The sequence below is a fragment of the Cotesia typhae genome, unplaced genomic scaffold (genome assembly GCF_013202065.1).
Source record: "Cotesia typhae breed Kobodo isofemale line unplaced genomic scaffold, CoteBio_Ctyphae contig_59, whole genome shotgun sequence".
In the NCBI taxonomy this organism is placed as follows: Eukaryota; Metazoa; Arthropoda; class Insecta; order Hymenoptera; family Braconidae; genus Cotesia; species Cotesia typhae.
In genome coordinates this window covers 2,067,501-2,093,254 of record NW_027423761.1, presented here as the reverse complement: position 1 = coordinate 2,093,254, position 25,754 = coordinate 2,067,501, and the positions used below count along the sequence as shown (strand labels likewise).

General features: G+C 34.4%; 2 non-coding genes and 1 pseudogene across 2 annotated transcripts; all 3 read left to right on the top strand.

The window, feature by feature from the left end:
* Window positions 1–18,389: 18,389 nt before the first annotated feature.
* On the top strand, window positions 18,390–20,295 carry LOC141532447 (small subunit ribosomal RNA). The gene has a single exon (XR_012480093.1). It is a non-coding gene; the product is annotated as a small subunit ribosomal RNA (ribosomal RNA).
* A 403-nt stretch (window positions 20,296–20,698) lies between these two features.
* Window positions 20,699–20,853, top strand: LOC141532445 (5.8S ribosomal RNA). Its single transcript, XR_012480091.1, has one exon. It is a non-coding gene; the product is annotated as a 5.8S ribosomal RNA (ribosomal RNA).
* Window positions 20,854–21,094: 241 nt separating this feature from the next.
* The window catches only part of LOC141532443 (large subunit ribosomal RNA), a 6,325-nt pseudogene continuing 1,665 nt past the window's right edge, over window positions 21,095–25,754 (top strand).

Genomic DNA, 25,754 nt, shown 5'->3' with positions numbered 1-25,754 from the left:
AAAAGTGGTTTTCCAGATCGATTTCAACGTTGAGTCCATGATTTGTCATAACCGTTCTAATCCCAGTTAGCTTGTAAGTTTTTCCCACCTCAAGTTCACACATCCTCTTGAACATCAACGGGCTTGGAGTTTTATCTTCAACTTTGACACGCTTGAAAGTTGTTGATCTCTCAATTTCATGCATTGTATCGGTAACAGGATGTTTACGGTACGGTGCCATGATTGAGATTTCTTCAGCAGATTTCAAGTAGCAGATTCCAGCACGAGGTAGCAGACTTCAACAGCTGGTAGCAGGCTTCAGAAAACAGTTTCAGAACAGCAGATTTCAAAAGCTTGATATTTTCTAACACACAACACTATGGTACTTCACTCGTACTTCACTTCGATGAAGTATGCTCACGGCGCGCTGCTTTTATAGCAAGGTAATGACGTCATCTACTGCGCAGTTGGAAAAATTCTAGAATAGTATGACTCATAATCTAAAAATAGAAACTGCGCAGTTATGATAGATGACGCATAAGAAGTTTAACATAACCTGAAATCATAAGTTAAATGGTGGGAAAGCATAAACATAACCTGTAAAATGAGTTAAATGGCGGGAAAGCATAAACATAACCTGTAAAAATGAGATGACGTCATCTACTACCTAACAGAAATAGAACAAAGAAAAACTGCACAGCTACGAGATCTTGAACCGGTTCAAACCTGTCTGATGACATCATCTACTACGCAGTTTAAAACTCTACGACGTAGTTTGAATAACCAATCAAATTATTAATTAACCAATAAGATTATCGAGTGGTGGGGGTAAAATCCAGAGATCGGGTTATAAAAAGGTTGAATTGATTGTAAGAGTCATCATTCAGTCACTCTTTGTTGTCAAGAGCAGTAAAAATGGAGATCATTCTAGACGTTCAAGGATTCAGAGGAGCTGATAATCGCTTCATTGTTAAGGAGTTGGCCTCAATAACAATTCAACATAATATTATTAATATTGAAGAGTTGTCATACACACTATTTCAACCGCCATATCACTGGAAGGTGTTACCAGTCAACTATCAACGTCTGACTACCTGGCTGATCCGAAATTATCATGGAATCGGTTGGAATGCTGGAACAACTTCATATTACAAGCTCAAAGAAGTTCTCAATTATTTAACTTGTAATAAAAAAATTATTTATGTCAAAGGTATCGAGAAAAAGTTATGGGTTCAAAATTTAATTGATTGTAATAATAAAATTGTAATCGATCTCGATAATTTCAAATGTCCCTCTCTAAAAAGTATGAAAATTTGTAACAATCATTTTTGTAATATTAAAGTCAACTTTCTAGGTAGGAAAGAATTTTCTATCCACACGCTATCTGCTGGAATTAATTGATACCTAACATATTTTAGTTTACGAATTTACAGTTAGAATCTTTGAGTGTTCTTAGTTTCTAATAGGTGGCATGTGGTTAGAAAATTCTTTCCTACCTAGAAAGTTGACATTAATATTTGATAGTCCAAATTAAATACCGATTGGATTTACTCTTTGAGTAATATCTGTTTCCAACAGCAAGTGCACTTCATTTGCTGTTGATGTTTTGACTTGCTCAACTATGAGTGATTCGATGCCCATCAAAGTATTTTCGTGATGAAAATATTATTAAAAAAATTTTTTAAAACATGCATTAATTCTTTTTTATAGTTTTATTTAATTCTGATACGTAATTTTTTTGAATAGAAATATTTTCTTCTTTTCCTGTAAAACTGAACAAGTCTTATCAAGTCTTAATAACTCTTTGAGAAATTCCGAAATTGCAGGGAAAATTTGACTTTTGAAGAGTATTGCAGAGTTTTGAAGACTTATTAAGTCTTTCCTTCACTTAGTTAGGGATGTGAAGAATTTCGAAAAGTCTTATTCAGAGTTATAAAGACTTGTCAAGAGTTTTTTCAGAGAATTATTTCCACAAGGGTATTAATAACAAAATATTATAAACTAATAATAATTATTTATCTTTTATTTAAATTAAAAGTCATGTATTATTCTATATATGTATATATAACTAGAAAATTTTTTTAATATTTATGAATTGACAGCTTTCACGCTCTAAGAATAAACTGATAGTAGATGGCTCTAGTACAAGAAGCGCGAAATTCAAACTATCATTATGATAAGTAACTTAAAAAATTATGATTAAGTATAACTTATTGAATTTGAATTATAAATATTAATCTTAAATTAAAAATGTGAGGAATTATAAATAAAAACAATGAATTATTTATATTGAAATCCAATATTTTATTGATTAATTAATTCCACTGGTCATTTTTACATCAAGACTAGAATTAATAAATTCAAATTTATTATATTTTCCACCATGATAACGCATAAACAGATAGTTTGAATCTATTAATTCATTCAAACTCTTCATGAAGTTATCATCTTTTAGATATTGAGTAGTTCTTGATGGTAGATAAATGTTAAATTCATCGTTTATATTAGCAACAATCCTAGTTCCATACTCAGTTGTAATAGCTTTGATACCGTTAATCTTATATTCTCGATTAAACTCCAACTCGTTCATTTTCTTAACAGGAAGATTCCCAGTAAGACAATTAACCTCATTTATCTTGGTTACATCCATGATTGATTGCTGTAAAAATTTTTTAATTAATTGTAATGGTTGATTAAATGATTCTTCATTTAATTCATATTTTGATTAGACAGTAAATGAATACTTACGATTAGTAATACTGATAGGTAGAAGATGTATATCACCAAGAACTTGTACTTCAACTTGTAGTCACCACCAGCTCGTACTTTACTGGAGACGTGTACTTCGTTTTTGTGAAGTACGGCTTGAGCGCGCTGCTTTTATAGCCAGAGGATACTACGCAGTTACCCCCCACTCCTTTACCTCAAAAACGGTTTGATGACGTCATCTGCTACGCAGTTAGAAATAGAACAAAGAAAACTGTGCAGTTACGCAACCTTGAACAGGCTCAGACCTGTATGATGACGTCATCTACTACGCAGTTAGGAATAAAGCAAAGAGAACTACGCAGTTACCGTGACCTTGAACAGGTTCAGACCTGTTTAGAAGTAGACAGAAATCTCGACAGATGGCGTATCTTCTCGCATGTACTCCTCATACGTACAGTTTGAATATATTAATCTTTTCAGAATATAAACAATGAAATGCACCTGTGATCGAAGCAACTATTATTGATGCTGAAATCACAGGTGCATCTTTTAACAAAAATGCAGGAAATCAGAATCAAAATTTGAAATGGCGGAAATCAGACTCAAAATGGCGGAGTCAGATAGCAACCACCAGATGGTAAATTTCAGATAGCAGATTTCAGAGAGCAGACTCAAAATGGCGGATTTCAGACTCAGATAGCAGCCACCAGATGGCGGAAATCAGATAGCAGACTCAAAAATTCTAGAACAGAATGAGTCATCTACTGCGCAGTTATATGACCTTGGACAGGTTCAAGCCTGTCTGATGACGTCATCTACTACGCAGTTAGAAAATTCTAGAACAGAATGAGTCATCTACTGCGCGGTTAGAAGTAATGCACGCTGTCACCAGATGGCGTTGCGTGAAATCCTTCTCGCAAGTAGTTGACATAACTTCATTTTAAATATATAGAACATGGATATACCATACTACAAATGCGTAATCCTGAACTATTAATCTGTTATGGCTGAGCCGAAGGCAGGTTAATAGTTGAGGATGCTTTTTAACCTCAAAATGTTGAACTCAAATTCAAAATGGCGGATAGCAGCCACCAAATGGCGGATTCAAAATGGCGGATAGTAAGATTTAAAAAATGGCGGATAGTAAGATGGCGGCAGAATTCCCCACCAGCGCCACCTATAACCTCGATAAAAACCTCACCCATAACCTCAAAATGACATACATATCTACCGCCGGCAACGCCTACTGTCGGTAAAAACAGGTCGCCCATATCCACAGGCGATACTTGTCACGAACATGCAGTCGGTAATGTAGATCCCAGCTTAGTGTGTGACACGAGCCCACAAATATGTTTTACCGGCTGGGTATGCACCCCCCTGTTTAACTACTACGACCGAAATCAATTTTCAAGTAATGTTGGAATGACTGTTACCCTTACCGATTTAGAAATGCTTATCCCACCAAGTGAATTAAACGATCAAGTAAGTAAATTTTAAAGTGAAACTTTTTAATAATTGCCTGTAATTTTATCATCCATCCATCGAATGTCGTATTATAGCTGTGTATATTTTACTTTTCTATCGGAATCTCTCTCTAATTGAACCTTCCATATTTTATCTATCTCTATATTTGAAACCATTCTCTCTCTTTATTGAGCTCTCTTACAAAGCTCTTACGCACTGAGAGAACAATTTAATTGAATCAAATAAGATTCGTTTATTGTAAAGACAACTCTTACTTAAATACCACCACCTAATACTTATTGGACACAATTAATAAATTTATTTCATACCAACATGTGGTTTAAACATTGTATTTACTTTAATCAAATAGTAGTTTAATTAATTATAGTCAGCAAACATTTTTTAATACTTTAAAATCGTTTATTTCAGCCAAATCAGACTTGTAAGCTATAAAATAATGTGAAATTTGAATGTCAATGAAAAAATTATGCTCTGTATGTATAGCAAAAAATATCTAAAATTTTTTTCGAGCTATAAAGACAATGAGGATGAGATTTTTTATATAATTTATATTGGCACATCTTCTAATCGCCTAAGATAATAAGATATGAATTAGATTTTAATAATTTTTTTTCCATCATATTGACAGTAATGATATAAAAATCGTATGATTTGTTTCCAACGAGATTGGTTAACTAAATAAACTGTTGGAAAACCCTCTCCAAGGAAGCGGATTGATATCTGCGCTTAGTAAAGCCTTGGAAGGCTCAGCGTCTCAGTGGCTGTCTGAAGCAGCAATTCCGGGTATACAGTGGCCAAAATTAAAAGAACTTTTTGTGTCACGTTTTGGTGGACAAGAAACTGCGACAGCGATCGTGATGAAAATTCACCAGGAGTTGCAGCTCCTACTGGTATTCTGAACCATCTTGGTGAGTAGTTTCCATATTGTTTTGATTCAGGAGCGGAATGCTGATTAAAAAAAGAATCGATTGCTCTTAAGTTTTCGGGAAGAAGGATTAATGAATTAGTTATTTTAAAGGGTATTGAAATGTTGTAGTGAAACGTTGTATGCAAATTTTATCTAATGTAATTATGAATTCGTTTATATTAAAGATTCTTTTTCACGTCGTCCTAGATGAATATTTGAACCAGAATATTTTGATTGGTCGAGAAATTTTAAGCTTGGGTTTTGAAGTAAATATTTCCGAACTTAATTTTAATATCTGTAAATCGAAAGTTATAAATGAATGTCGTAGAGTTGAAATCATAAATTTTGATAGCGTTGATACCGATGTTGATAAATACAATAAAATAAAATTAATTTCAATATTAGAAGAATATGAAAGTTCTTTTATTACGGGTTTTTCTCTTGATAAGGTTTTTGAATATTACTGGTTTGAGGGTATGTTTAAATATGTACGTCAATTTGTTGACAATTGCATTACTTGTAAACTCTCTAAAACTCACTCAGGTAAAATTCAAGCTAAATTGCATCCCCGAGACCCGTATACCTTGGCATACTGTGCATATCGATATTACAGGTAAATTGAGTGGTAAAAAAAATAATACCAAAAAAAGTACGTTATTATTATTGTAGATGGTTTTACTAAATATGTCTATTTACATCATACTTGCAAAATTGACAGTCATAGTGTTATCAAAGCTTTAAAGGTTACAGTATTTATTTTTGGAGTCCCAGCTCGTGTGATTGCTGATCAAAGTAGATGTTTTATTGGAAAAGACTTTAAAGACCTTTTTATTAAAGTCCTTTGGAAATCTTTAAATATTATTTTGCATTTAATAGTTACAGGTACTAGTAAGGCAAATGGTCAGGTAGAGCGTGTGATGAGTACGCTAAAAAAAAAAAAAAAATATGTTCACTGTTGTCGAGTCTAATAATCGCAAATGGCAAGAGGCCATTGGTGAAGTCTAGTTAGCTTTAAATTCAACCGTGAATCGTGTTACCAAATCTAGTGCGTTAGAATTATTAATCGGTAAGAAAGCAAGACCTTATGGATTGTTAGTTGATGACAACGAAAAAGAAATTGATATCTCTAATGTAAGACAACGAGCGATCGATAGTATAGAAGAGAATGCTAATTATGAGAAAATTAGATTCGATAAAAATAAAGCTAAAGTCAATAGATTTAAAATCGGAAATCATGTTTTAATTAGAAATGAAGAACGTAATCAGACGAAACTTGACAGAAAATTTAGAGGTCCATTTGTGGTAACAGAATTACTTGATAATGATCGATACAAACTAAAATCTTTGAGTAATAATAGGAGTTTTAAGTATAGTCATGATAAGTTGAGAGAAATGCCTGAGAATCATATTCCTATTGAGTTGGATGTCTGCTCGGACAATGAAAATTGTATGCAGGAGAGACTGTTGATGCGGGTCCTGAAATAGGGACTTTGGTAGAAAGAGAGACCACCAATGACGTGGCGCACTGATGGCTGTAGGTCGTGGACCTGAATTGTTTTTGTATTTTTGATCACGCACATGCATCAGTGTGTAGTCGCAACTGCAAACTAAATTAGTGGCTAATGTTAGTTTGATCAGGGTGCGATGGGCAGCTGATGATGTGACGGCAGGTAGTTGTGGCAACTACAAGATGTGTTGGATACTGTATGTGGCATACAGGGTAGCCTAGAGATAGTGCAAAGGTCTATTGGTGGAGAAAAAATGAAATGATGTTTGATGATTGGATGATAAGGAATAATGATTGACGGATTTCGATCTCTTGAGTACTATACGTTAACTCCTTAGTATAATAAATGATTAATGGATTTCTGTTACTGGAAAGGACTTCTGAAATTTTCTTATGTAGTTTACCTATTGTAAAATGTTTTATGATAAGCGAGGTCAGTCAAGATCAAAAACTAAAATACCACTGTAACTCAATGTTTTAGATACACCCGAGGGCGTGTGATTGTCAGAATGGCCGTGTCGGAGAGTAAAGTACAGTGGAGTATTTTCTGACGAAGCAATGAGAATATTCTTTAGGATATTTCTATTTTTTTAGTTATTTTAAGAAATGTATTGTTACTTTAATATTTTGTAAAATAAGATATAACTAAAATGTTTTATTGCGGTAGGCTTAGGCCTAGGTAGGCACATGGTTGTCAACGTAGTCGGGATCCCAGGACGATAGGGGTAGCATAAAATTAATAAGGAAAAGAGAAATGTGCAGCAGGCAGACTATTTGAGAATAGGTTTTGAAAAGACATTTTTGCTTTGAGATCGAGATCGAACGGACGTCCTGGTGATCGCGAATTCGATATTTCCTAAGTCTCGGTCAATCGCAAGATATTATTAAAATTGATTGCGGCCTGAATTAACTTAACCTTGTACGAGTTTATCTACTCATTCGTAATAATTGATCTTTTTGTAATTGTGAATATTAATTAATTGTAATAATAAAAATGAGTGAATCACAAAATACCGAATCCCCAACAATAACTCCTGCCTCTCTGACATATATATATATATATATATATATATATATATATATATATATATATATATATATATATATATATATATATATATATATATATTCCATACTAAATCGGCCACTTTCTTAGGTTAACCGCTCCAATTTCTTAAAAAATTTTTTATGTATTTAATACCGTCATAAATTATTTCAAATATTTTTGACCACCAGTTTCTGAGACATTGATTTTTTTCAAAATTCAAATTTTTTTTTTAAACAGCTACAACTTCGCAAAAAATACAGCTATCGCGGTTCCGTTTTTTTTTTTAATTTTTATTTTTTAATGTTCTTTCAAGAAAAAAATACTTCTTCGATCTTCATTGATGGATTTCTGTTTTTTTTTTTTTTTTAGTTTTAAGCAAAAAAAAACATTTTTTCGAAATATATCTCCCCTTCGATTTTTTTGAAAAAATTCTCAAAAAAACTGGGACAAATATAAAAAATTTTTAGACCAATTCGATCGTGAGAAGACGTTTCGTTCGTTCTTTTTCTTAATTTAAACAATTTTTTTTTCTGAAATTGCATGTATTGCACAATTTAATCAATAGTTTTATTGATTTACCATTTATTTATTGATTTAATGAATTGGAGTTTATTCGTATGATCAAAACAACTCGCCTCTTTCAAATTCATTATGAATGTATTAAGCGCCATCTTTCGACTACGAGATTGACTAGATTCCTTTCTTATCTAAGTACAATTTTTATGTTGGTAGTATTTGTTTTTTATCACGGTATTTGTTTATCTTGGTGAATTGATGTTGAATTTATTACTGATCTTTATAAACATACGGTACTATTGAAAATTAATTACTCAACTCTTTCAAATAATTGTGCAATCAAACTTTATTTTAAGTAAGTGTTAATGTTAATCTAAATGTAAACTTAAATTGAAATTGCTTTTAACTTATCAAACTCGCATACGAATAACCTTCATATAATGGAAACAACTAAGCATTTTGATCGTTGTTGTAACCCGTTTCATTTAGAAGGGCATAAAATTAAAAAATGTCTGCGGTTAACCTTTAAGAATATTCAAACTCAATTCGGATTAAGCTGTCATGATTATCTTTATATTCCATGTTGGAAAAAAAATTTAGTTCAGATTAAAAAAAAATACCGGGAAACAACCCTTCTCATAATGACACTGAGAACCGAAGTGATTCTAGTGATATTAGTAAGAATAGTGACAATGATAATGGTAGTTCCCATGACAAACCTAACGATAGAGACCACGATAATAGTGATGATCCAGATACCATTATTTCTGACAATAGTGATCAGTATAAACTTTATGGAGTAAAGACTTAATTCTTTATTTTTTTTTTTCAATTTGATTTCTCTTTTTATTGATTAATTTTTTTCTTACTTTAGTTTCAAAAGTTAACACAGAAACTCGACTACCTGTGATTAATCAAGCATAAAAGTTATTAAATGAATCTCCAATAGCTTCTCAAAAATTGAGTGATGAACGATTCTTATATGACAAAGTTATCAAAATTTCTCAAACTCTTAAAAGCACGTTTGGGCTTGAGGTTAATGCGCCGACAAATTTAGAAGATTCAGACAGAGACTTTTCAAACTTGTTAGAACAATTGGAAAAAAAAATTTGATCATGACGACACAACAAGATCTGAAAAAATACAAATTTTAACATTGTTCCCGAAAGAATAGCGTGTTAGAAGAATCTCTAAATTTATGAATACATCCAGACGTATGGTAAATGTAACAAAAAATTTGCTTGAAACCAAAGGGTTACTGTCAGAATCTGAATCTAAATTAGGTTCGTTGTTTCGATTCATTTGTCTTTTTTTGTCTATTGGTTATGACATATCAAAAATTTTTTATCATTAGATCGTTCACTCTCAGATAAATTAAAATCTAAAATTATCAACTTTTACAATGATGATGAATGTAGTGTTGATATGCCCGTGATGAAAGATTATATCTCTGTTTGAAATGATGACGGTAAACGAGAACATGTACAAAAACGTTAGATTTTTTTTTTAATTTGAAAGAGTTGTATCAATAATATCGGGAAAATTATCCTGAAGACAAAATTAGGTTTTCAAAATTCGCTTCATTGCGCCCAAAATATTGTATGTTAGCGGGGAGCATCGGCACGCATACATTTTGTGTGTACATAATGAATTCAAAACATAAAATTACTAATGCTCGGTAAGTATAAATTAATTTTATTCTTAACTTCGTTGTTGTACGTCGTATAATAAATTATTATTTCTTCTTAAAGGTTCAAATTTAAGTTCACTAACTTCTACACGACCAGACCCTTATGTCACTACACGGATTGCTTCAATCCTATTACATGTAATACTCAATCACCAGAGTGTTATTTTGGAATGTGTAAGACTTGTCCAGGAATAAATGCATTAATGGATACTTTCATGACATTTTTCATGAAAATGAAATAAACACCATCACATACAAATATTGGGTATCAAAACCATGTACAAGTCTGGAAACGATAGTCAGTTCTGCTGATGAATTCATTGAACGATTCAGTGATGACTTGTTGATACTTCTGCCACATGCATTGATTGCCAGAGAACAAGCGAGTTGTATGAAAATTGTAAGAATGTCATTAAAAGACGGACAGTTTCTTGTTGTCTGTGATTTCGCAGAAAATTATGCATTTATCGTACAAAACGCTGCTTCAGGATTTCCTTGGAACAATAAAACAGCTACTACCTATCCAGTGGTAATATACTTCAAAGAGGGAGACGAATTAGTTCACAAAAGCTTAGTCATAATATCGGATTGTAATAACCAGGATTATGTTGCCGTGTATGTTTTTTCCAAAATTATAATTGATTTCATAAATACAATCAACGAACATCCCGAAAAAATATACTACTTTTCTGATGGTGCACCGCAGCAATTTAAAAACTTCAAAAATGTTGTCAATCTTTATTACCATAAAAGTGATTTTGGAATTAAATCAGAATGGCACTTTTTTGCAACCGTATATGGCAAAGGGCCATGTGATGGTATTGGTGGGACAATAAAGAGAATGGCTGCAAGGGCTAGCTTACAGTTAACAGTAGACGATCAAATAACAATACCACTGAAACTATTTCAATGGACTTCACAAAGAAATACTATTCTAAACATCACGGTAAAATTTTCAACCTTAGAAGATTATAATAATGATTCTAAAGCATTAAAAGATCGATTTAACAGAACAGTAACTGTAAAAGGGACTCAAAAAGGGACTCATTGTCTAATACCTAATAATGACGGAAGTATAGATGTGAAACCATACTCGAATTCTAGTGAATTCAAAATTCATAAATTGTTTGAGCGTCAAAAAAAAAAAAAATAATTTTGGTTTCTTTAAATTTAAAATACGAATCAAGTTGATTTATTATACCTCCTTAGATTGTAAAGACGATTTAATAAATTCTTCTTGATAAGTCTTTAAATTAATCAAATAAACAACAAAACAACTTAGAATAATAGTACATTACAAAATGAAAAATATTTGAAAAAAAAAATTTTTGGTGTAAAAGGAACTACTGTAAAAGTATTTATCGGTGAAATTCAATCGTAAAATGTAGTTTAGGGAAAAAAATTTTTTTGAATTAAGAAAAAAATAGAACGAAACGTCTTCCCACGATCGAATTGGTCTATAAACTTTCTATATTTGTCCCAGTTTTTTTGAGAACTTTTTCAAAAAATCGAAGGGGGCATACATTTCGAAAAAATGTTTTTATTTTTTTGCTTAAAACTAAAAAAAAAAAAAAACAGGAATCAATCAATGAAGATCGAAGAAATATTTTTTTTTGAGAGAGCATTAAAAAATAAAAATTAAAAAAAAAAACGGAACCGCGATAGCTGTATTTTTTGCGAAGTTATAGCTGTTTCAAAAAAAAAATTTGAATTTTGGAAATAATCAATATCTCAGAAACGGGTGGTCGAAAAACTTTACGACGGTGTTTTTTGACGGTATTAAAAACATGAAAAATTTTCAAAAAAGCAACATATATATTATGTAGAGCTCACTAAAAAAATTTACTTGAGTTGTAATATTGAAACCATCAAAGAACTCAAACATATTTCGTTAGAATGGTTTTATTATTTACTTGTCAGAAACAAATTTCTTCAAATTAACAAACTTAATGAACATATACAATAAATAAGATTATCATAAAGTTCATTGTTTTCATACTCAACGCTTTTTTGAAAAATGTGTATGTATGAAATTTAAAAATGTTTAAAAATCTGAGATATTCAAAAAATAAAAGATATATTAATTGTTCTATGATATGACCAACACACAGCAAAAGAAAATATATGTATCATCGGTCGGGTCTTACTAATTACTTATAGCAGGTAACTTAAGAAAGCTACACCTGGAGGTAAGGATAGAGCCTTACTAATCTTGTATAAATGCTTGAGTGTTGACAACTGATCTTTGTTTAGTTATTTATATTAAATAACATGCTTGAATGGAATATTAATCAACGTGAACTGTTTGCTAGAAAATTTTGATTATCTCGGTAAAATTCATTAATATTTATACTACATCAAATACAATAAATAATTCATAAGATTCCGCATGTAATATTATTCTTAATAAATAATTTCAACCGAATATATTTTCGGAGCAATTGATACAAAATGATCTAGAGGAGATATCTGGAAGTAATTACGAAACCAAGTTTAGAATGCTATATGATATAGAAGAATAAATTGAGATGATGTGCAAAAAATAATCCACTGAATATCATGTTTATCAACTTTTAATTTATTAGTCAATAAAAATTAGAATAGAAAAATAAAAACAATCAGCTGATAAGTAAAAATAAATAACTAAGAGATATTTTTTTACCAAAAGTTCAGTTTATTGTCAGTAATATTATTTGGAAAAAAATAAAGTGAGTTTCGTAAAATATAATGGGGAATTAAGAATGCAAGTGAGGCATGCATAAACACGATGTGAAGATCATCGATAGAATCTATAGAGTATACTTAAGCAGTATTATTGAAACGAAATTAAAAATTCCAACATAATTTAGTGAAATGCTTTTATAATTTACTTTTCAGAAATAAATTTCTTCGAACTAAAAAATTTTTCGAACTTCTACAATAAATAAGATAATCAAAAAATTTATTTTTTTCATGATTATCGGTATTTTCATATTTCAATGAAGAATTGAATACCTAGAAATATGGTGGATGTTGTATGTTAAAAAACCATAATGATGGATTGCAGAATGTGTATGTATGAAATTTCAGAATATTCAGAAAATTAAGGTATTCATAAAACGAACGACATAGTAATTGTTTTGGGATACGACTAAAATTTAGTAAAAGAAGATAAATATGTTATCAGTATGGCTTTACTGATTACTTACAGTTGGTAACTTGAGAAAGCCAAACATAAAGATATCTAAAGAGTGCACAGTAAGCGTGTGTAAATATGTATACCTTAGTGTCGTCAATTTATCGTTCTTCCATGTTCATGCCACGTCTCAGTAGAATACTAATGAATGTCAACTATTTGCTAGAATACCCTGATTATCCGAGTTGAATTTATTAACAACTATATTTAATAAAAGAAAAGGAGTCTTTTATAGCATTTTCAATCTCATCTTGACGTAAAAAAGTGATTTCAGTCCTCAGTGTTTGCGGAGCAGTTAATACAATCATGACCTTTGGGAGTAATTTTATATCAATCAGGAAATTTTAGTTCTAATATATTATATAGAAAAATGAAATTATGTTATATATAATATGATATAAAAAAAAAGGGTGCGTGTACTTATGTACACGTGTAAGAAGTTATACTTCTTTGGCATAATAGTTTTTATAGTTTTTTAATACTTTTAACATTTAAAAAAAAATAGTTTTTGATTGTATGCAAATAATTAATTACAATAAAATAATCCAAGACTGGAAAAGGAGTTATTATAGTCAATAAAGTTCAGTTTACATTTGAAAAATTAAATAAATAAATATTTATTATTATTCTCTTACATTAAGTGTAACATAAATTCTATTATTATTTGAATGTTGTTTTTAAATTATGTTTATTATTATTAATTATTAATTATTTTATTATATTATTCACTCAATTTAATAATAAATATTAGAAATTAATATTTAAATTTGATGTTCATTTTTAATTTTTTATCACAAATTTTTCACTTAATGTTTTATTAAATTTATTTCTTTTTTTTTTTAAATATTAAATAATTAATAATAAATATTTAACGTTAATAATTTAATAATATTTAGTATGAATTATATTAAATAATAATTTTGTCATTTATATTACTAAATAATACATACAGATAGAGTTAATCTAAATTGTATTGGAGCACTTAGGAAGGTTGATGAGCACAGTTTTTTCACAAATATTTTCTAATATTAATTAGTGTTGATTTAAATATTTAATTCAAATTACTTCTGATTATAACACGTGTTTTAAATGTAGAAACTCAAAGCATGTGGATAAATAATATAAATATAAATACACAGTGAACACAAGCGGCGTGCGTGCCAACATGCGCCACTAATAGAGGTTCTATTTCTGTTTTGTTGGTAGCATTTTTTCCTTAACTTAATGAGCGATTTAGTGGGCAACTTTATTTCTGTTAATTTTGTGTCACGCTGTGCGCGCGCATCGTAAAATTTCACTCTCATCAATTTTTCATAACGCGCCTAAAGAAGTATAACTTAAAAAAAAAATCTCCAATTTGATGGAGTTGAGTGTTACTAATTCGTTGCCGTAATAGTATCCACAAATTCGGTAGAATTTGGCGCCGAGTTCCGTTCATCACCCGTTGAAAACGGAGCGACAAACTACTGAATGTGTTTTCTGTAGGCATAGCTGTATTTATCGTTCTGTCTCTGTCTATAATGTAAGTCTACTAGCACTGACTATAGCGTGCGCCGTTTTTTCGATCTTAATTTTTTTTCGCCCAGAAATGCAAGCGGCACAGACTATGAAAAAGTTTAATATAGGTAAATCCTACTGTAGATGAGTAACCGCAATGTGAGAACCAAACAATTAGTTTTGTTTTTCCCCACCAGGCAGCGCAATCGGTCATGATTTGTAATGTTATTAACTGTATCCTTAAGATGACGCTGCAATTCGTGAAGCGCCGATTTAAATTATCTAAAACAATATATACAAATCTTTAAACTGAAGCTAAAATAATTCTATTTTAGTGTGAAATCTTATAAAAATAAGGAAATCTTTGAAAATCATAGACTTTAGTTGAACATTGTTTAAAAAAAAAAAATAAACAAATATACTTTGGTAAGACTTAGAAACAAGAAAACAAAAAGAACGGAAAATTCAAAAGTCCACGGTTCATGTGCTCAATCAGTAATAAAATGGAAAAGTAAATATTATAAAAACAACACAAAAAAACAGAAAAAACGTAACCAGAATTAAAACTATCAATAATAAAGCAGAAAAAGTAAATATAATAAAAACATTAAAAAAAATTGGAAAACGACCCTTAGGGTCATCCCTGCAACTTCCCGCTCATTTTATATATAAGCGCTCAAAATTGACATAATGGCCTTAATTATGATTTTGAGCTATTCAAGCTTGTAAACATAGCTTTCGTCTCATTCTGACCTCGTTATGCACAAAAATACAGCTAATTTTGCTTTTGAGCCGTCGAGCTTGAAAGTCTGATAGGTAGGAATTTGACAAAACATCATTTGATGAATTTTCAAACCACTATTACTTTTGAATGAATAAACCAATACATACGTTCTTGGCGGCGATCGACGTGATTTTCTAAAATTTTAAAATCGTTCTATTTCATCAAAAACGATCCGGTGAGAAGTTTTGGAGTTAAGTTGAAACAACACTTTTTTTTTTGTTTTCTCTCGTTCACGATATCTTCCGAACGAATGGGTCGATTTTGATCAATTTAGTTGTAATGGTCGTTGTGTTTTGAGCTCTAAAGCTGATTAGTTTTTAAAGTTGATTGATTCAGCCGATCAAAAGTTATTTCAAAAAAAACTTTCTCTTAGTTTTATTTGAGATTTCTTAAAATTTACCGGTTCAAATCGATTCAAATTTTCAGGAAATCTAAGTTTGGTGAAGCCAAACTCAGATTTTAGTAAATTCTAGTAAATTTTAGTAAATTACTATATTCATACAAAATTCAAATACGGTGAAAGTGCTGCACTGATACTATCTCAGTAAAAATAATACAGGCATATAGTCACGTTTACAGCATACGATCATAGTGACACCTGAAGGCAATCAGCAGTGATTTGAAATTATATATGTATAGTGTTATAGTTATCTGCTGGAACCGTAAGATGACGCTGCAATCAGCGAAGCACGTATTCAAAATAATCAAAATAATAAATCCACAAATTCGGTAGAATTTGGCGGCGAATGCTTTTCATCTGCGAGAGAACAGGGCGACAGACGACCGAATGTGTTTTCTCTAGGTACAGAAATCCATAATAATAATTGAAATTCATAAATAAATTTCTCAAGTGCAGGAAATACAAATTTTACAATTTCTTTAGAGTTTTAGTCATGAATTTCTTATCAAATTTTACTCGTATTACACGTTTTCAGTATCTGATCGTAGCTAGTATCTATAGTTATCTATAGTTATTGATAATTTATAAATATATTTCTATAATACGGGAAATTTGAATTTTACAACTAAGTAAAAGTTTTAACCATAGCTCTAAAGTCCAATCCGAATAAAAACCGCTTCGCAGTAAACCATCGCACCAAGTTTACGTTCTTATAGTACCCAATTTACAGCCCACTTTAAAACAAAAAAAAATTCAAATTGTAATTCACAAATATATATTTGTAAGTATTATGAATTTATAACAAAAACTCTTTTACATCTTACAAAAAAAAAGTAAAGTACAAACATGGAAATGATCACGTTTATGATAAGAACTAGCAATAAAACTAAAAATTTTGCCTTACAAAAAGATTTGAAATCCGAACAAAAACAGCTTCGCTGTAAAAGAAGTGCGCCGAGTCCACGTTCATTTAATTCAACTCAAGACAAAAACTATAAAATGTTAAATTTACCAACAGATTTTTAAGCTTTACAAAAATTTTAAAACAAAATCTTTTCTTACGTAAAAAAAAGAAATATGGCGTAAGAAAAAATCATACTGTATCTAGGTTTATAAAACAATAGGTATTGAAAAGTAACCTGAAATATTTACTTTACAAAAAGAAAAGAAATATTAAAAAATCTGAGTTCAAATGTGATTTTTTAAAATAATCATACAGAATTTTGTAGTGAATTTAACAATTAGAAAAAAATTTTTTGACCGTACTCGGCGTGCGTCATTGAGAACCCAAAATTGTTTAATCTTAAATTCGCTAATGATTTCGATCTATACGATGAAATTGGTCACAGCCAAAATGCAGTTCTTGCCTTTCCCTTTAATTATTATACATTTAGGCCCTACGTTACATATCAGAAATCGATGCCTATAAATGAAATTTTTTATTTGTACTGAGTTTATTTGAGTCAGGGCTAGGTTCGGCTGAACACGCTCAAGATATATGAATACAACTAATTGATTTTCTGCGAATTTATGATAGAAAGAAAATCTGAATCTAAGTAATATATTTACTATCTATTAAGCTATAGGAAACCAGTTCCCGATAGGCTAGGCGGCACAGGCGTGCGAAGAGTCACAATATCGGTTATATTTAAATTCATAGAAAAATATCTAGAATCGTTGAAGCTTTTCGAATCTACAGAAAAATTTGATAACCATACTAAAATGAATTACTGCACCGAACAATCGGAAAACTAACAAACATTACAATGAACTCAAACATAATATTTTTGGGTTCTCAATGACGCACGCCGAGTACGGTCAAAAAATTTTTTTCTAATTGTTAAATTCACTACAAAATTCTGTATGATTATTTTAAAAAATCACATTTGAACTCAGATTTTTTAATATTTCTTTTCTTTTTGTAAAGTAAATATTTCAGGTTACTTTTCAATACCTATTCTTTTATAAACCTAGATACAGTATGATTTTTTCTTACGCCATATTTCTTTTTTTTACGTAAGAAAAGATTTTGTTTTAAAATTTTTGTAAAGCTTAAAAATCTGTTGGTAAATTTAACATTTTATAGTTTTTGTCTTGAGTTGCATTAAATGAACGTGGACTCGGTGCACTTCTTTTACAGCGAAGCTGTTTTTGTTCGGATACTATAATATATGCTGCTCGACTGCAGAGAATATATTAATTTTAGAGACATGGTAGTGTCTCAAGCCAGTTAGTATATTTGAACGCAACACACCCACGGGTCGATGTCTATGACTGAATGACTCTTATGTGGTAATCGCTTCGGCGTTTATTAATGTGTATATCTTCATGTATGAAGAATACATTTATTCAATACTGAGTTATCGACTCACTTGTTTCCGAGCAAGAATATTATAATTGTAATAATAAAAGCATGTTTACGTGTAAATAATAACCATGTCATTTAGAATTAATATCTAGCGAGAGTTGAAGTTTTTCAAAATCAGAGAGGATGTTTGAATATGTTGTTTCACTTATACGTGAATAAATACTTATTATCAACAAATTTAAAGTGTTGTTAGAAACTTATGTTTCAAATCAACACCGCTTTTACAACTGTTTGTCGGACATTATATGATGGAAGCTTAACATGTTTGTATTAGTGTAAAAAATAGATTTCTAAATGTTTTATTTAATAAAACATGAACGAAGCTCCCTGGTTGATCCTGCCAGTAGTCATATGCTTGTCTCAAAGATTAAGCCATGCATGTCTTAGTACACGCCATATTAAGGTGAAACCGCGAATGGCTCATTAAATCAGTTATGGTTCCTTAGATCGTACCCACATTTACTTGGATAACTGTGGTAATTCTAGAGCTAATACATGCAAACCAGAGTTCCGACCAGAGATGGAAGGAATGCTTTTATTAGATCAAAACCAATCGGTGGCTCGTCCATTATTAATTATGGTGACTCTGAATAACTTTTTGCTGATCGTATGGCCTTAGTGCCGACGACAGATCTTTCAAATGTCTGCCTTATCAACTGTCGATGGTAGGTTCTATGCCTATCATGGTTGTAACGGGTAACGGGGAATCAGGGTTCGATTCCGGAGAGGGAGCCTGAGAAACGGCTACCACATCCAAGGAAGGCAGCAGGCGCGCAAATTACCCACTCCCGGCACGGGGAGGTAGTGACGAAAAATAACGATACGGGACTCATGCGAGGCCCCGTAATCGGAATGAATACACTTTAAATCCTTTAATGAGGATCCATTGGAGGGCAAGTCTGGTGCTAGCAGCCGCGGTAATTCCAGCTCCAATAGCGTATATTAAAGTTGTTGCGGTTAAAAAGCTCGTAGTTGAATTTGTGTTTCATACTATTGGTTCATCGCTTTGCGGTGTTAACTGGTACGTTATGAAACGTCCTACCGGTGGATTTAGCTATTAAAGGCTATATCCAACTAATCCTATCGCGGTGCTCTTAATTGAGTGTCGAGGTAGGCCGGTACGTTTACTTTGAACAAATTAGAGTGCTTAAAGCAGGCTTATTTCGCCTGAATACTGTGTGCATGGAATAATAGAATAGGACCTCAGTTCTATTTTGTTGGTTTTCGGAATACTGAGGTAATGATTAATAGGGACAGATGGGGGCATTCGTATTGCGACGTTAGAGGTGAAATTCTTGGATCGTCGCAAGACGAACAGAAGCGAAAGCATTTGCCAAAAATGTTTTCATTAATCAAGAACGAAAGTTAGAGGTTCGAAGGCGATCAGATACCGCCCTAGTTCTAACCATAAACGATGCCAGCTAGCGATCCGCCGATGTTCCTCCGATGACTCGGCCGGCAGCTTCCGGGAAACCAAAGCTTTTGGGTTCCGGGGGAAGTATGGTTGCAAAGCTGAAACTTAAAGGAATTGACGGAAGGGCACCACCAGGAGTGGAGCCTGCGGCTTAATTTGACTCAACACGGGAAATCTCACCGGGCCCGGACACCTGAAGGATTGACAGATTGATAGCTCTTTCTTGATTCGGTGGGTGGTGGTGCATGGCCGTTCTTAGTTGGTGGAGCGATTTGTCTGGTTAATTCCGATAACGAACGAGACTCTAGCCTGTTACATAGGCGTATTTTGGTATCTTGAAAGGCCCTTGGTTTTCGGATCAAGTAGTTTTTACTACCGACGTACAATATTATCTTCTTAGAGGGACAGGCGGCTTCTAGCCGCACGAGATTGAGCAATAACAGGTCTGTGATGCCCTTAGATGTTCTGGGCCGCAAGCGCGCTACACTGAAGGAATCAACGTGTCTTCCCTGGCCGAAAGGCCCGGGTAACCCGCTGAACCTCCTTCGTGCTAGGGATTGGGGCTTGAAATTATTCCCCATGAACGAGGAATTCCCAGTAAGCACGAGTCATAAGCTCGTGTTGATTACGTCCCTGCCCTTTGTACACGCCGCCCGTCGCTACTACCGATTGAATGATTTAGTGAGGTCTTCGGACTGATGCGCGGCAATGTTTCGGCATTGCCGATGTTGTTGGAAAGATGACCAAACTTGATTATTTAGAGGAAGTAAAAGTCGTAACAAGGTTTCCGTAGGTGAACCTGCGGAAGGATCATTAACGTATTAATTATAATAACAAATTTTGTTATAATACGATGATATTATATATTACTTAAAAATGCGAAAGCATATAAAGTTTCACAATTGTGGATTATTTTATAGAGTTGCTTTGTGCTTTTGATAATATTTTTAGATATATAATTCATGGTAACGTATCGAAGAATAATATACACAGTTAAAGACTGTGTGTATATGAATTCAAGGTTTTTAAATGAATACTCGCCATGAATTAATTGATTATACTTACAAGGCTTCATTGCCATATGCATCTTTGATGTACAGATGGCGATTTTAATTTGATTATATTATATTTTGTGTCAAAGTAAAAGACATTTTGTCATTTAATAAAATTATGTAACATGTGTATAACAAAGAAAATGATAAATTTTCTAAAGATGGATTATCCTGAACGGTGGATCACTTGGCTCGTAAATCGATGAAGAACGCAGCTAATTGCGCGTCAACTTGTGAACTGCAGGACACATGAACATCGACATTTCGAACGCACATTGCGGTCCACGGATCCAATTCCCGGACCACACTTGGCTGAGGGTCGTTTATTATATAAAAACTGCTTACAATTACTTGTAATTGTACAAGCGATGAATGTGTATAAACTTTAAATGAATGTTTTTCATTGTCTAATAATTTTGATTATATAAATAAGACAATGTCATTTTAAATTATTATACATACTCGATTTAATGAAAAGTCATTATAATCGTTTATCGAGTCTATGAATTATAGAAATAAATCAGACCGATAAATGTTTTCATTAAATCGTTATATTATTTTGACGACCTCAGATTAAGTGAGACTACCCGCTGAATTTAAGCATATTATTAAGCGGAGGAAAAGAAACTAACAAGGATTTCCTTAGTAACTGCGAGTGAACAGGAATTTAGCCCAGCACTAAATCCCGTGGTTCTGCCACTGGGAGATGTAGTGTTTAGGAGGAATCATTAACCCGAGGTACATTATCATGTCCAAGTCCATCTTGAATGGGGCCATTTACCCATAGAGGGTGCCAGGCCCGTAGTGACTGGGAATTAATTCGGGTGGTTCTCTCCTTAGAGTCGAGTTGCTTGAGAGTGCAGCTCTAAGTGGGTGGTAAACTCCATCTAAGGCTAAATATAGTTACGAGACCGATGCGAACAAGTACCGTGAGGGAAAGTTGAAAAGAACTTTGAAGAGAGTTCAAGAGTACGTGAAACCGTTCAGGGGTAAACCTGTAAAACCCAAAAGATCGAATGAGGAGATTCATCGTCAGCTTATTCAGTATTAATGCAGGCTATGATGTGATAATAGAATCCTTGTGGTCACTAGATTATACTTGCTTGTATTATTTTTGCTGGGTATGTCGGCGTGCACTTCTTCTCTAGTAAAACGTCGCAACCCGTTGGATGTTTATCTATGGCTTGAATGGTAGCCTTTGATATTTTTTATATTGAAGACCTTCGATGTCCTGATAAACTGTTTGACGGTATACATATGGTATTGAGCCGCAATTATTTGCGTTAGACTTATCGCAAGTATGGCTTTATTTTAGTAGTGCGGATTTAATGCCGTCGCTGGACAAAGTCTGCTGTTAGCTGGTAATGTCTTTAACTGGCTTATTTACCGGTTAGCGATGCTACTGCTTTGGGTACTTACAGGACCCGTCTTGAAACACGGACCAAGGAGTCTAACATGTGCGCGAGTCATTGGGATATATTTGTATAACTCAAACCTAAAGGCGTAATGAAAGTATAGATTGTCTTAAGACAATTGAGGGAAGATGGGTTACGTTACGATGTAATCCCGCATTCCCAGGACGTTCTATTCTCATTGAGAAAGGGCGTACCTAAAGCGTACACGTTGGGACCCGAAAGATGGTGAACTATGCCTGGTCAGGATGAAGTCAGGGGAAACCCTGATGGAGGTCCGTGGCGATTCTGACGTGCAAATCGATCGTCTGAACTGGGTATAGGGGCGAAAGACTAATCGAACCATCTAGTAGCTGGTTCCCTCCGAAGTTTCCCTCAGGATAGCTGGCATTTATTATTATTGAGTCTCATCTGGTAAAGCGAATGATTAGAGGCCTTGGGATCGAAACGATCTCAACCTATTCTCAAACTTTAAATGGGTGAGATCTCTGGCTTGCTTAAATATATGAAGCCAAGAGATTTCGGATCAAAGTGCCAAGTGGGCCATTTTTGGTAAGCAGAACTGGCGCTGTGGGATGAACCAAACGTGGAGTTAAAGCGCCTAAATTAACGCTTATGGGACCCCATAAAAGGCGTTGGTTGCTTAAGACAGTAGGACGGTGGCCATGGAAGTCGGAATCCGCTAAGGAGTGTGTAACAACTCACCTGCCGAAGCAACTAGCCCTGAAAATGGATGGCGCTGAAGCGTTATGCCTATACTCTACTGTCAATAGCATGTGAAACATATTTATTATGTTATGAAGCTTTGACAAATAGGAGGGTCGCGGTGGTGTGCGCAGAAGGGTCTGGGCGTGAGCCTGCCTGGAGCCGCCATCGGTGCAGATCTTGGTGGTAGTAGCAAATACTCCAGCGAGGCCCTGGAGGACTGACGTGGAGATGGGTTTCGTGTGAACAGCAGTTGGACACGAGTCAGTCGATCCTAAGCCCTAAGAGAAATCTTATAATAACATGGTGTTGTAATTATATTTAAACAAAACAACACACCTGTTGGGCGAAAGGGAATCCGGTTTCTATTCCGGAACCCGGCAGCGGAACCGTACATAGTTCGGACACTCGCAAGAGTGTTCGTAGGGGCAACCCAAAATGATCTGGAGACATCGACAGGAAGTCCGGAAAGAGTTTTCTTTTCTGTATAAGCATTCGAGTTCCCTGGAAACTTTTAGCAAGGAGAAAGGGTTTGGAATGCGAAGAGCACCGCAGTTGCGGCGGTGTCCGGATCTTCCTCTCGGACCTTGAAAATCCAGGAAAGGGACACGTGGAGGTGTCGCGCCGGTTCGTACCCATATCCGCAGCAGGTCTCCAAGGTTAAGAGCCTCTAGTCGATAGGATAATAAAGGTAAGGGAAGTCGGCAAAATGGATCCGTAACTTCGGAATCAGGATTGGCTCTGAGAAACGGGGCGTGTCGGGCTTGATAGGGAAGTGAGTTGACTGACGTGCCGGGCCTGGGCGAAATGAATGAGCAATCAGGAATTGAGCTCGGAACCGTGCCTTGGTCTCTCATGGATCTTTCTTGCTATGAGGCTATGATGGTGTGAAAGCATTGTTGTAGTTCTTTTCGGCCGTCATTTAACGTTTAATTCAGAACTGGCACGGTCCAGGGAGGTCCGACTGTCTAATTAAAACAATGGATTGTGATGGCCCTCACGGGTGTTGACACAATGTGATTTCTGCCCAGTGTAATGAATGTCAACGTGAAGAAATTCATTTAAGCGCTTATTAACGGCGGGAGTAACTATGACTCTCTATAAACTCATCAAGCTGGACCCAAGGCAGAAAGGCTTCAGGTCAGTGGACGGTTGCTCTGAGAACATCTTTTTAGTTGAACTAATTCTAAGGTTTTCGAGACTCAATTGCAAACCATTATTCATGGCATCCATCGATGTAGCGAAAGCATTTGACTCGGTGTCGCACCAGGCCATAGTTGATACCCTTAAGTCATTTGGGGTACCTCTATCTATGGTCAATTATGTTGCTGGTGTGTACAGGAAGTCTAAAACGCGACTGCAGTGTGCAGGGTGGACTTCGGACTTGATATCCCCTAAAAAGGTGTCAAGCAGGGAGATCCTCTCTCGCCAATTATATTTAACATGGTACTCGACCGACTGTTTTCCAAAATCCCGGAGGAAATTGGGTGCAGATTGGGGAGTGTCATTGTTAATGCACTTGCGTATGCGGACGACCTGGTATTATTTGCTTCATCACCAACGGGGCTCCAGCGACTCCTGGATACATGTAACGAGTATCTCAGCGAGTGTGGACTCTCAGTCAATGCTGCAAAATGTGCTACGATGGCTCTTAAGTCTGTTCCGAAGGAGAAAAAGACGGTCATTGATGCTAATCAGACCTTTCTATGTCGTGGGCAGAGGATTCCAGCCCTCAAGAGATCGGATGAGTGGAAGTATTTGGGTGTGCCGTTCTCACCCACAGGGAAGCTTAATTGTGACCCTTGTGGGATTTTGAAAGAGAACTTGAAGATCTTAAAGGCTGCCCCATTGAAACCACAGCAACGGCTTTACGTCTTGCGAACTACTGTCATCCCTTCATTATATCATCTCTTGGTGCTGGGTAATACAACTGTCAGCTTGTTAAATAAACTTGACAAGATTGTGCGTGCCTCAGTCTGCGACTGGCTGATGTTGCCTCATGACGTCGCGAATGCATACTTCCATAGTGACGTGTTGGACGGAGGTCTTTCCTTATCATCTTATCGTTGGACAGTTGCCCTTCAGCGTTTTCACAGGCTTAGTAAACTGAAGATCTTTGAAGATCAAGAGGTTCCGGAGCCTGTGTCGCGCTTCCTTAAGGTGGAACTGAGCAGAGTTGAGCGGCGACTGAATGATCATGGTAATGACATCCGGACGTTACAGCAATGCAAAACTCGTCTTGCGAACATCTTGCATAACTCCAACGATGGAAAGGCCTTGTCCAACTCGCGCAGTGTGGTTCAGCAACATCGCTGGATCACGGATGGCAGCCTCATGGTGTCCGGTAGCGACTTCATAAACATGAACAAGCTCCGAATTAACGCCATACCCTTACGGGTTAGAGTATCTCGAGGTCGTGTCCGTGACAAGCACTGCAGAGCGGGATGCAATGATGCGGAAACGCTGAATCATGTGCTCCAGCTCTGCCATAGAACACACACTGAGCGTATTAGACGTCACGATGCGTGCCTTGACTACTTGCTCCACCGGTTACCTGATGAGGTCCGGGTTGAGAGGGAGCCTGTTTTCGACACCCCCTTTGGGAAACGAAAACCAGATGCGGTTATCGTAGCTGGCGACAAAGCTATTGTTGTCGATACGGTAATCGCTGGAGAAAGGGCGAATCTCGACCTGGTTCATTATGAGAAAATCAGGAAATATAAGATCTTAACCGGATTCATTATAAGGAAATACAACGTCAGAAGAGTAGAATATACATCTTTAACTCTCTCTTCACGTGGTATTTGGTGCAAGAAGTCATTTGATGATCTGTGCCAATTTGGAATTGCAAATAAAGCTGACGCTAAGATCTTGTCAGTGAGAACCCTAGTAGGTGGACTCATAGCTATTAGACCATTTAACAGGGCCACTTACATACGACGTAGAGGTTGAATTACATTCTCATCCTTTGCAATTTAGTGTACTGCCGCACTTTAACTGGCACAATTATAGGTGGGTTTTAGTGAGTAGTGAGTCATGACGTTACACAGCTTCTATAATATCTTATCTGTGGCCTCTTACTGGCTTGTCATGTTCTTGAGTCTCA